Source organism: Cetorhinus maximus, unplaced genomic scaffold (genome assembly GCF_964194155.1).
Source record: "Cetorhinus maximus unplaced genomic scaffold, sCetMax3.hap1.1 HAP1_SCAFFOLD_2010, whole genome shotgun sequence".
Classification (NCBI taxonomy): Eukaryota; Metazoa; Chordata; class Chondrichthyes; order Lamniformes; family Cetorhinidae; genus Cetorhinus; species Cetorhinus maximus.
This window is the reverse complement of record NW_027597950.1, coordinates 1-10789: the sequence shown is the minus strand read 5'-3', so window position 1 is coordinate 10789 and position 10789 is coordinate 1. Positions and strand designations below refer to the sequence as shown.

General features: G+C 53.3%; 1 pseudogene across 1 annotated transcript; it reads right to left on the bottom strand.

The window, feature by feature from the left end:
• Positions 1 to 10783, bottom strand: LOC144676848 (fibulin-5-like; annotated as a pseudogene). The gene is made up of 9 exons (XR_013575438.1): positions 10758 to 10783; positions 7935 to 8072; positions 5467 to 5610; positions 5201 to 5332; positions 4453 to 4578; positions 4009 to 4128; positions 1732 to 1857; positions 1482 to 1604; positions 1 to 1126 (listed from the first exon to the last, which is right to left on the bottom strand). The product of XR_013575438.1 is annotated as a fibulin-5-like (transcript).
• Between the last annotated feature and the right edge of the window lie 6 nt (positions 10784 to 10789).

Below are 10789 nucleotides of genomic sequence, written 5' to 3'. Positions count from 1 at the left end.
TTGTTTTATATTAATTATTTTTAAACATAATGTTTAAGCAGCTGCCTACAGCAGTAGAGTAATACTTAATCAAAATGCTTACTTTGTTCAGCCACCTTTGACAGTTTGTCAATAGTTCCTTCCCTCAGCGCAGGAAGCAGCTTAATTCTCAATCGTGGGGGTTTCTCATCGAGAGGCCAGGTTAGATACAGAGTGAAGCTCCCTCTACACTGTCCCCATCAAACACTCCCAGGACAGGTACAGCACGGGGTTAGATACAGAGTAAAGCTCCCGCTACACCGTCCCCATCAAACACTCCCAGGACAGGTACAGCACGGGGTTAGATACAGAGTAAAGCTCCCTCTACACCGTCCCCACCAAATGCTCCAGGACAGGTACAGCACGGGGTTAGATACAGAGTAAAGTTCAGATGTCCTTGGTCCAATCGTTCAACCGACGCCGTTAGTGAGAAGCAGGTTATTTTGTCATTGCAGTTTCTGTCGGAGCTCTGCAGTTTACTAGTTGACTGCAGCTTTTCTCTATGTCACGGCAGTGAGGGCACTTCAGCACGTGCCGAGGTCTCAAAAGGTGCTTTCCCGGTATCCATTCCAACTTGGCGGCTGGCACCGGCTCGGGGGGCAGAGGTCAGCTACTGGCAACACCCAGGGGGAGAGGAGTGAGCCCTCGTGACCAGAGAGAGCAGGAAAAGTCACATGTCAAGAGGCACGGACCCGCAGCGGGTGAGGGGCTGGGCGGGGGCGGGGGGTGGGAGAGAAATCTGGAGGCTGGTCAGAGAGAGGGTCCCGTGATGAACACGTAGATTCTGGCGATGAACTTGGTGGCCCTGCCCTGCCGGATCAGGGTCATCTCCACGTCCAGGAGGAAGTCCCGGGGCTCCCGCGGCTGCAGCTGCAGGTAGACAAAGCCGGTGTAGTTGTTGAGCCGGCGGGTGCTGAAGAACATGCCCTCGTTGCCCCTCGTGATGCCCAGCAGGATGTTGTCGCCGACGTAGACCGGGGTCGGGCTGATGCGGAAGATGTTGGCCGGCACCCGGATGTTGGAGGGGAAGGTCAGCTGGTAGTAGGTGATCCTCTGTGGCACAGTCTGGCACTCGATGTAATCCTGGCACGACAGTCGCTCGCAACGGCTGCCCGGGTAACAGCAAATAAAAGTATGAATCGTGAGTCATATCGGTACTTGTGCAGGATTTACAGTCTACAGGGTCTACTTAAACCGCGCCCTTGAGCAAACAGTCTACAGGGTCTACTTAAACCGCGCCCATGAGCAAACAGTCTACAGGGTCTACTTAAACCACGCCCATGAGCAAACAGTCTACAGGGTCTACTTAAACCGCGCCCTTGAGCAGTCTACAGGGTCTACTTAAACCGAACACCATAGCAAACGTTCTACTGAACCCTATCTTGAACAGTCTGCAGCCTATTGAAAATAGGTTTAAGAGCAGCGCTCAAAGCAAAGCTGCCACCTGTGGGGCGGTTACTTACGCCTGTCCCACTTTGCGGTAGCCAGCGGGGCACTCGAAGGTCAGGCATTTGAACCCGCCCTGAATGTTGAAGCAGTCTCGGCCGCCGTGCAGTTGTGGGTCCCCAGCGAGCACTCCTCGAGATCTGAGGGAATAAAGCGAGAGTGAGGTGCGACGTCCGTCGGTGCTGAGAGTCACCCTCGAACGCGCCGCAGCGCGTGAAACATCGCCCCCCTCCCCGAGGATTAAATAGCTCGATAACACAGGCCCACCTCGGCAGCTCCTCCCATTGGGAGCAAGGACGTAGCCCTCCGGACAGGTACAGGTGAAGGATCCTGGTGTGTTCACGCAGCGATAGGAACAAAGGGTTGCAGCGGTCAGGGAGCACTCATCGACATCTGCGAGACAGAGCAAGAGACAGCGGTTACAGACAGAGCGGAAACACCAGAGTTTCCTTCGACCTCATAAAAGGTGGAAGCCAAACGTTCGAGATTAATCCCCGGTGCATGTGTTACCTCGAGACGCGGGCGGTTTCCTGCGCTGCCCTGGCCAATCCTCCCACCCTCAGCTCACCCAAACCTCCGGTGCACCCGCCCCCCCCACCCCTATCCCGCCAATACTCCCACCGAGTCCTGTCCAGCCCTGCGCTCGCTGACCAACACCGATTCCTGCTGAGCAAAGACTCGGTTTTTAAAACTCTCTTCCTTGTTTTTCAAATCGCTCCTCGCCTCACCCTTCCTATCCCCAGCCTCCACCGGCCCCTACAACCCTCCCTATCCCCGGCCCCGACAACGCTCCCTATCCCCAGCCTCCACCGACCCTTACAACCCTCCCTGTCCCCGGCCCCGATGACCCTCCCTGTCCCCAGCCTCCACCAGCCCCTACAACCCTCCCTGTCCCCGGCCCCGATGACCCTCCCTATCCCCGGCCCCGACAACACTCCCTATCCCCAGCCTCCACCAGCCCCTACAACCCTCCCTATCCCCGGCCCCGACAACGCTCCCTATCCCCAGCCTCCACCGACCCTTACAACCCTCCCTGTCCCCGGCCCCGACAACCCTCCCTATCCCCGGCCCCGACGATCCTCCCTATCCCCAGCCTCCACCGACCCCTACAACCCTCCCTATCTCTGTAACCTCCTCCAGCCCCTACACCCCTCCCTATCTCTGTAACCTCCTCCAGCCCCTACACCCCTCCCTATCTCTGTAACCTCCTCCAGCGCCTACAACCCTCCCTATCTCTGTAACCTCCTCCAGCCCCTACAACCCTCCCTATCTCTGTAACCTCCTCCAGACCCTACAACCCTCCCTATTTCTGTAACCTACTCCAGCCCCCACACCCCTCCGTAACATCCTCCAGCCTCTACAACCCTCCCTATCTCTGTAACCTTCTCCAGCCCCTACAACCCTCCCTAATTCTGTAACCTCCTCCAGTCCCTATGACCCTCCCTATCTCCAGCCTCCGCCGGCCCCTATGACCCTCCCTATCTCTGTAACCTCCTACAACCCTCCAAGATCTCTGCGCTCCTCCAATTCCGGCCTCTCAAGCATCCCCCGATTCGCATCACTCCACCATTGGCGGCCGTGCCTTCAGCTGCCTGGGAGTGCCCTGAGCTCTGGAATTCCCTCCCCATGGTCATCAGAGTGAACATCCAAGGCCACATCCACCTAGAGTTCAGCATAGGCTCAGGAGAGTCTACAAGAACCTAAGGGACAGGAGCAGTAGACCATTCGGCCCTTCGAGCCTGTTCTGCCATTCAGTCCGATCACACTTGGGCTTCAACTCCCACTTTCCCGCCCGCTCCCCATATCCCTCGATTCCCCAAGAGACCAAAAATCCATCCATCCCGGCCTCAAACGTCTTCAACTATGGAGCGTCCACAACCCTCTGGGGGAGGGAATCCCAAAGATTCCCAACCCTCTGAGTGAAGAAATTTCTCCTCATCTCAGTCTGGAATGATCGCCCTCTTATCCTGAAACTGTGCCCCCGTGCCCTAGATTCTGTAACCAGTGGGAAGGAACCTCTCAGTCTCTAGCCTGTCCAGCCTCTTCAGAATCATCAGTGCTCAAGAAGAGTCATGTTGGACTTGAAACGTTATTTCTGTTTCTCTCTCGTAGGGTTGTAGGTGGTGGAGGAGGTTAGAGATGGGGAGGGTCGTAGGGGTTGGAGCAGGTTACAGAGATAGGGAGGGTTGTAGGGGCTGGAGGAGGTTAGAGATGGGGAGGGTCGTAGGGGTTGGAGCAGGTTACAGAGATAGGGAGAGTCATAGGGGCCGGAGGAGGTTGGGTATTTCCAGCACTTTGTTTTTATCCCTTCAGTGAGATCACCTCTCGTTCTTTCACGCCCCCAAGTATTTTATTAATTTTGGCTAAAAGGTGTGGAACTCAACCTCAAGAACAGACCAGGCGAATCGAGGAAGGATTTCAATCGTTGACGCAGGGAAATCGATGATGTTTTTGTCATTCCCTCCTGCTGCCCCACTCCCATTAAGGCAGGCCAGGGCTGCCACAAATGTCATACGCTGGAGGAAGCACAACTGGGGAACTCACCTTCACAGGTCGTTCTGTCCATCCGGTTGAGGGCATACCCCTGCCTGCAGTAGCAGTGATACGATCCATACATGTTGGCACATTCCTGGCTGCATGGGCTGGCCTCACACTCGTTGACGTCTGAAAGGGAGGCGTCAGGGGGTAAGGATCAAATGCTGCCAGAGCAGGGAGACTCCCCTGTACCCCGCCTCCACCCCGCACCTCTCCGTCGCTGTGCACCTCCCTCCCCGCCGAGCCAACACTTTGAGGTCAACATGCGAATAACCAGAGGCTCCTGTATCCAACCGCACCCCTCCCGCCAATAGAGAGGCTCCTGTCTCCTGTCAACACCCTCCTGCTCTGTACGTGGTGGAGGGGTTGGGTGGGTGGTAGCTCGCTTTCATAACAAACCCACCTCTGGGGGGGGCGGGGGGAACCTCTTAAACGTCAGGAAGCGACCATCACCTTTGCAGTTGTGGCCATCCTCGGCAAGTACGTAGCCAGTCGCGCAGGAGCAGTGATACGATCCGGGCGAGTTCTCGCATTTCTGGGCGCAGAGCCGACCCATATACCGGCGGCACTCGTCGATGTCTGTCGGGGCACAGCAAGCGGGCGGGTAGGTTAATTGGCAGCTCACCGGCACCTTTCGTGCAATCAACTAGGTAAAGCCGCACCGGTGCGGAGAGAACACTTGGAACAGGAGGAGAGACCTGGAGCCTGTTCCGCCATTCCACAGGACATGCGGCACAGAAAGATGCCGTTCAGCCCAACCACTCCGCGACGGCGTTTATATACCCCACTCAAGCCCCCTCCCAGCTTTCCTCATCCAACTTCCACCCTCATAACCCTCTATTCCCTTTGTTGGGTTTTGCGCCTCGGAGATATGCAGAGATGACACACCAGTTTCTCTCTCCAAACAGGAGTTTGCTTCACCGGCTCGCAGTTTACTTTCAGTTTCAGTTTCTCGGGAACCGCACCACCCCCCCCCCAAGGCTTGACTAACAGCACACACAACAGCGAACAGCCAAAACAATCAAACGCTGAACGATTGGCCAAGACTCCCTCATCTGCTGGTCTAGTTTCCCCCCTAAACACATCGACACTCTTCACCTCGACCGCTCCCTGTGTGGAGTGGGGTCCAGAGGGTGCGGAAGGGCCGGAGTGTGTGTGTGTGTGGTGGGGGAGGTGAGGGGGCGCGCGCTGATTCTCGTACCTACGCAAGCCCTGCTGTAGGGGTCCACCCGATAGCCCTGCCGGCAGTCGCAGCGGTAACTCCCGGGGGCGTTGCGGCAGACCTGGTCCACGTTGCAGCGATGAGCCCCACCTGCCCGGCACTCGTCGATATCTGCAGGGCGACAGAAACAGCGGGGTCGGTGCCCGTATAGCTTTGACACGGTGTGGCGGGGGTGGGGGGGGGGTGGTGAGGGTCGGGCGGGCAGCAGGGCCAGCTCGGCGCCCGCTCTCGGAGCGCGTACTTACCCACGCACCGGGCGTTGTCCTCGCTCGGCTGGTACCCCAGGCCGCAGCTGATGACGTTCCGGTGGCACGTGTAGGAGCCGATGGTGTTGATGCAGTTGAAGCCGTTGGCGCAAGGTTCACTGAGGCTCTCACATTCATTAGTGTCTGTCGGAGAGAGAGAGGCCGGGCCAGTTATTCAATAGAGAGCCCCTCGGTCAGATTCCAGTCTGTAACTCACTCCCGGGCATCTGTTATTCTATATATAAACCCCACCGAACCCCTCGATTAGATTCCAGTCTGTAACTCACTCCCGGGCATCTGTTATTCTATATATAAACCCCCCCGAACCCCTCGATTAGATTCCAGTCTGTAACTCACTCCCGGGCATCTGTTATTCTATATATAAACCCCCCCGAACCCCTCGGTCAGATTCCAGACTGTAACTCACTCCCGGGTATCTGTTAATCTATATATAAACCCCACCGAACCCCTCGATTAGATTCCAGACTGTAACTCACTCCCGGGTATCTGTTAATCTATACATAAACCCCCCCGAACCCCTCGATTAGATTCCAGACTGTAACTCACTCCCGGGTATCTGTTATTCTATATATAAACCCCACCCCCGAACCCCTCGATTAGATTCCAGTCTGTAACTCACTCCCGGGCATCTGTCATTCTATATATAAACCCCACCCCGAATCCCTCGATTAGATTCCAGTCTGTAACTCACTCCCGGGTATCTGTTATTCTATATATAAACCCCACCCCGAACCCCTCGATTAGATTCCAGTCTGTAACTCACTCCCAGGTATCTGTTATTCTATATATAAACCCCCCTGAACCCCTCGATTAGATTCCAGTCTGTAACTCACTCCCGGGTATCTGTTATTCTATATATAAACCCCCGAACCCCTCGATTAGATTCCAGTCTGTAACTCACTCCCGGGCATCTGTTATTCTATATATAAACCCCCCCGAACCCCTCGATTAGATTCCAGTCTGTAACTCACTCCCGGGTATCTGTTATTCTATATATAAACCCCACCCCGAACCCCTCGATTAGATTCCAGTCTGTAACTCACTCCCGGGCATCTGTTATTCTATATATAAACCCCCCCGAACCCCTCGATTAGATTCCAGTCTGTAACTCACTCCCGGGTATCTGTTATTCTATATATAAACCCCACCCCGAACCCCTCGATTAGATTCCAGTCTGTAACTCACTCCCGGGCATCTGTTATTCTATATATAAACCCCCCCGAACCCCTCGATTAGATTCCAGTCTGTAACTCACTCCCGGGTATCTGTTATTCTATATATAAACCCCACCCCGAACCCCTCGATTAGATTCCAGTCTGTAACTCACTCCCGGGTATCTGTTATTCTATATATAAACCCCACCCCGAACCCCTCGATTAGATTCCAGTCTGTAACTCACTCCCGGGCATCTGTTATTCTATATATAAACCCCCCGAACCCCTCGATTAGATTCCAGTCTGTAACTCACTCCCGGGTATCTGTTATTCTATATATAAACCCCCCGAACCCCTCGGTCAGATTCCAGTCTGTAACTCACTCCCGGGCATCTGTTATTCTATATATAAACCCCCCGAACCCCTCGGTCAGATTCCAGTCTGTAACTCACTCCCGGGCATCTGTTATTCTATATATAAACCCCCCCCGAACCCCTCGATTAGATTCCAGTCTGTAGCTCACTCCCGGGTATCTGTTATTCTATATATAAACCACCCCGAACCCCTCGATTAGATTCCAGTCTGTAACTCACTCCCGGGTATCTGTTATTCTATATATAAACACCCCGAACCCCTCGATTAGATTCCAGTCTGTAACTCACTCCCAGGTATCTGTTATTCTATATATAAACCCCCCCGAACCCCTCGATTAGATTCCAGTGTGTAACTCACTCCCGGGTATCTGTTAATCTATATATAAACCCCCTGAACCCCTCGATTAGATTCCAGTCTGTAACTCACTCCCGGGCATCTGTTATTCTATATATAAACCCCCTGAACCCCTCGGTCAGATTCCAGTCTGTAACTCACTCCCGGGTATCTGTTATTCTATATATAAACCCCCTGAACCCCTCGGTCAGATTCCAGGCTGTAACTCACTCCCGGGTATCTGTTATTCTATATATAAACCCCCCTGAACCCCTCGGTCAGATTCCAGGCTGTAACTCACTCCCGGGTATCTGTTATTCTATATATAAACCCCCCCGAACCCCTCAATTAGATTCCAGTCTGTAACTCACTCCCGGGTATCTGTTATTCTATATATAAACCACCCCGAACCCCTCGATTAGATTTCAGTCTGTAACTCACTCCCGGGTATCTGTTATTCTATATATAAACCCCCCCCGAACCCCTCGATTAGATTTCAGTCTGTAACTCACTCCCGGGTATCTGTTATTCTATATATAAACCCCCGGATGGGAACATTAAATTGTGGTTTCAGGTTGCACTTACCAACACAGCTGCCTTGTGGGTTAAGAACCAGGCCCGGTCCACACTGTTCCCTTGGGTGACAGATAAAGGACCCAGGGGTATTCTCACAGATTAAGTTAGGGCCACAGCGACCGAAACTACCCTGACATTCGTCTATGTCTGTTCGAAGAGAATAGTATGGGTGGACCGATAAGACAGTGGATGATAAATGACAGCATTCTTCCCGATCATTCGCCAAGTCACAGCTGGAACCTTACAACCTGTTCCTGCCCATTTTACCAGCAAGCAGTTGATAAGACGAGGAATTCATCAAAATCTTAGTATGAGATACCTGTACACTGACTGGTGTCTCTCAGTCCCCTCTCTCTCTCAGGGAAATATCTGTACACTGACTGGTGTCTCTCAGTCCCCTCTCACTCAGGGAGCTATCTGTACGCTGACTGGTGTCTCTCAGTCCTCCCTTTCTCAGGGGGATATCTGTACACTGACTGGTGTCTCTCAGTCCATTCTCTCTCAGAGGGAGATATCTGCACATTGACTGGTGTCTCAGTCCCCTCTCTCTCAGGGAGATATCTGTACACTGACTGGTGTCTCTCAGTCCCCTCTCTCTCAGAGAGATATCTGTACACTGACTGGTGTCTCTCAGTCCCCTCTCTCTCAGGGGGAGATATCTGTACACTGACTGGTGTCTCTCAGTCCCCTCTCTCTCAGGGGGAGATATCTGTACACTGACTGGTGTCTCTCAGTCCCCTCTCTCTCTCAGGGAGATATCTGTACACTGACTGGTGTCTCTCAGTCCCTCTCTCTCTCAGGGAGATATCTGTACACTGACTGGTTTCTCTCAGTCCCCTCTCTCTCAGGGAGATATCTGTACACTGACTGGTGTCTCAGTCCCCTCTCTCGGAGATATCTGTACACTGACTGGTGTCTCTCAGTCCCCTCTCTCTCAGGGGGAGATATCTGTACACTGACTGGTGTCTCTCAGTCCCCTCTCTCTCTCAGGGAGATATCTGTACACTGACTGGTGTCTCTCAGTCCCCTCTCTCTCAGGGGGAGATATCTGTACACTGACTGGTGTCTCTCAGTCCCCTCTCTCTCAGGGGGAGATATCTATACACTGACTGGTGTCTCTCAGTCCCCTCTCTCTCTCAGGGGAGATATCTGTACACTGACTGGTGTCTCTCAGTCCCCTCTCTCTCAGGGAGATATCTGTACACTGACTGGTGTCTCTCAGTCCCCTCTCTTTCAGGGAGATATCTGTACACTGACTGGTGTCTCTCAGTCCCCTCTCTCTCAGGGAGATATCTGTACGCTGACTGGTGTCTCTCAGTCCCCTCTCTCTCAGGGAGATATCTGTACACTGACTGGTGTCTCTCAGTCCCCTCTCTCTCAGGGAGATATCTGTACACTGACTGGTGTCTCTCAGTCCCCTCTCTCTCAGGGGGAGATATCTGTACACTGACTGGTGTCTCTCAGTCCCCTCTCTCTCAGGGGGAGATATCTGTACACTGACTGGTGTCTCTCAGTCCCCTCTCTCTCTCAGGGAGATATCTGTACACTGACTGGTGTCTCTCAGTCCCCTCTCTCTCAGGGGAGATATCTGTACACTGACTGGTGTCTCACAGTCCCCTCTCTCTCAGGGGGAGATATCTATACACTGACTGGTGTCTCTCAGTCCCTCTCTCTCTCAGGGGGATATCTGTATGCTGACTGGTGTCTCTCCGTCCCTCTCTCTCTCAGGGAGATATCTGTACACTGACTGGTGTCTCTCAGTCCCCTCTCTCTCAGGGAGATATCTGTACACTGACTGGTGTCTCTCAGTCCCTCTCTCTCTCAGGGAGATATCTGTACACTGACTGGTGTCTCTCAGTCCCCTCTCTCTCAGGGAGATATCTGTACACTGACTGGTGTCTCTCAGTCCCCTCTCTCTCAGGGAGATATCTGTACACTGACTGGTGTCTCTCAGTCCCCTCTCTCTCAGGGAGATATCTGTACACTGACTGGTGTCTCTCAGTCCCTCTCTCTCTCAGGGAGATATCTGTACACTGACTGGTGTCTCTCAGTCCCTCTCTCTCAGGGAGATATCTGTACACTGACTGGTGTCTCTCAGTCCCTCTCTCTCAGGGAGATATCTGTACACTGACTGGTGTCTCTCAGTCCCTCTCTCTCTCAGGGAGATATCTGTACACTGACTGGTGTCTCTCAGTCCCCTCTCTCTCAGGGAGATATCTGTACACTGACTGGTGTCTCTCAGTCCTCTCTCTCAGGGAGATATCTGTACACTGACTGGTGTCTCTCAGTCCCTCTCTCTCTCAGGGAGATATCTGTACACTGACTGGTGTCTCTCAGTCCCTCTCTCTCAGGGAGATATCTGTACACTGCTGACTGGTGTCTCTCAGTCCCCTCTCTCTCTCAGGGAGATATCTGTACACTGACTGGTGTCTCTCAGTCCCTCTCTCTCTCAGGGAGATATCTGTACACTGACTGGTGTCTCTCAGTCCCTCTCTCTCTCAGGGAGATATCTGTACACTGACTGGTGTCTCTCAGTCCCCTCTCTCTCAGGGGCTAGATATCTGTACACTGACTGGTGTCTCTCAGTCCCCTCTCTCTCTCAGGGAGATATCTGTACACTGACTGGGTGTCTCAGTCCCCTCTCTCTCAGGGAGATATCTGTACACTGACTGGTGTCTCTCAGTCCCCTCTCTCTCTCAGGGAGATATCTGTACACTGACTGGTGTCTCTCAGTCCCCTCTCTCTCAGGGGGAGTGATTCCCAGTTTGCCTGTGAAACAAGTTGTGTTTCGGTTGTGGGTCCCACGCCCTATCCAGTTGATTGAAATCTTACCAACACAGACTCCTTGTTCGTGGAATGTGTAC